General features: G+C 41.4%; 1 non-coding gene across 1 annotated transcript; it reads left to right on the forward strand.

Annotated features, from left to right (window-relative positions):
* Positions 1 to 1,398: 1,398 nt before the first annotated feature.
* Positions 1,399 to 1,469, forward strand: TRNAG-CCC. Its single transcript has one exon. It is a non-coding gene; the product is annotated as a tRNA-Gly (tRNA).
* The last annotated feature ends 245 nt before the right edge of the window (positions 1,470 to 1,714 follow it).

The following is a 1,714-nucleotide window of genomic DNA, read 5'->3' on the forward strand; positions in this document are numbered from 1 at the left end:
CAAGCTGTCCATGAGTCAACAGTATGTCCCTGTGGCTAAGAAGGCCAATGGAATCCTGGCATGCATTAAGAAGGGTATTGCTGGCAGGTCGAGTGAGGTGATCCTGCCCTTCCACTCAGCCCTCGTGAGGCCACACCTGGAGTCTTGTGTTCAGTTCTGGACTCCTCAGTACAAGAGGCACATGGAGTTACCTGGAGTAGGTCCAATGGAAGATACCGAAGATATTAAGGGGCTGGAGCACCTCATGTACTAGGAAAGGCTGAGGGAACTAGGCCTGTTCAGCCTTGAAAAGATAGGACTGAGAGGGGACCTCATTAATGGACACAAGTATATGAATGGGAAGTGCCAAGATGATGGAGCTAGACTCTTCTTTGTGGTTCAGCCCGGTAAAACAAGAGGCAATGGGCAGAAACGCCTGCACAGGAAGTTCCACCTGAATACGAGGAACAACTTTACTGTGTGAGTCACTGAGCACTGGAATAGATTGCCCAGAGAGGTCATGGGCAATCTCCCTTTCTGAAGGTATGCATGAACTGTCTGGATGCAATCCTGATCCATGTGCTCTAGGATGGTCCTGCTTGAGCAGGGAAGTTGGACCACATGACCCACTGTGGTCCCTTCCAACCTAATTTATTCTGTGATTCTGTGAAGGGTTCCAGGAGCTAAGTCTATTTATGTCTTCAAAGGATGATCCTAAGTGATCCTTTCAACTTTCTCATAATAATTGTGTTTTATTTTCAATTTTCCTTTCTGGGTATATTGTGATTTATGTGTGGCCTTTATGTGAGGAATTGCAGTATTGCATGTAATTACTATATTCCGTCTGAATGTGATTCTCTAAGTCAATACATTGTCTCATGTTAGCCTAAGAATCAGAGTGTTTGTTTTTGATTAACTTCATCCTAACAGACCCCTAATAGGTTACTTCAACCTGTCAGATGTAACCAGTGTATGTGATAGAGGCAGACCTATGAAAGTCTAAAGAATAGAGCTATTTTTGCTGTCTAATGAGATGGATCCTAATGAAAAAGTCTTAGACTTGGAAGTACCAGAGTACATATGCTTTTATGTTGCCTCCCTGTAGCCAAAAAAATCTCTGTTGCTATTTCTTGTTGTCACTTTGAACATTGTCATCTAGAGAAGATTTGGGCCATTCACATATATAGTCTTGACTATATTTTTTCTAACATGCCTGTAGTGGATCTTGATGATCTCTAGTGTTTTATTCAGAAGTAAGTAGATCTTTTAGATCTATGCAAGATTCTTCTACCCCAACACCTGAAAAAAGGACTAGGAATCCTTTGTATTTAAGGACTGTCTAAATCAATAACTGACTATAAAGCACTTTGCACTCTAGGGAAGCTGATGGTGATTTGATTATTTGGGGAATTTAGGAAAGCACCAGTGGTGTAGTGGTATCATGCAAGATTCCCATTCTTGCGACCTGGGTTCAATTCCCAGCTGGTGCATGAACAAATTCCCATCTTCCACCTTGTGCAGTGGCTATACTCTATAATGTTAGGTGTAAGTTCATAAAGATCCATATAGGCAATGTTTTTCTGTTCTCTTGTTTTGTGCTTTCTGTTACTTGAATTTTGGGAAGGGTAATCAAGTACCTATGGGCTTGCACTTTCTTACAGGTATTTCAAGGACTATTTAAACTGTAAAACTGTATATTTAGGAACCAACAGTTCACATGCGCTGAAAGTGAAAT

Source organism: Acanthisitta chloris, unplaced genomic scaffold (genome assembly GCF_000695815.1).
Source record: "Acanthisitta chloris isolate BGI_N310 unplaced genomic scaffold, ASM69581v1 scaffold3104, whole genome shotgun sequence".
Lineage (NCBI taxonomy): Eukaryota > Metazoa > Chordata > Aves > Passeriformes > Acanthisittidae > Acanthisitta > Acanthisitta chloris.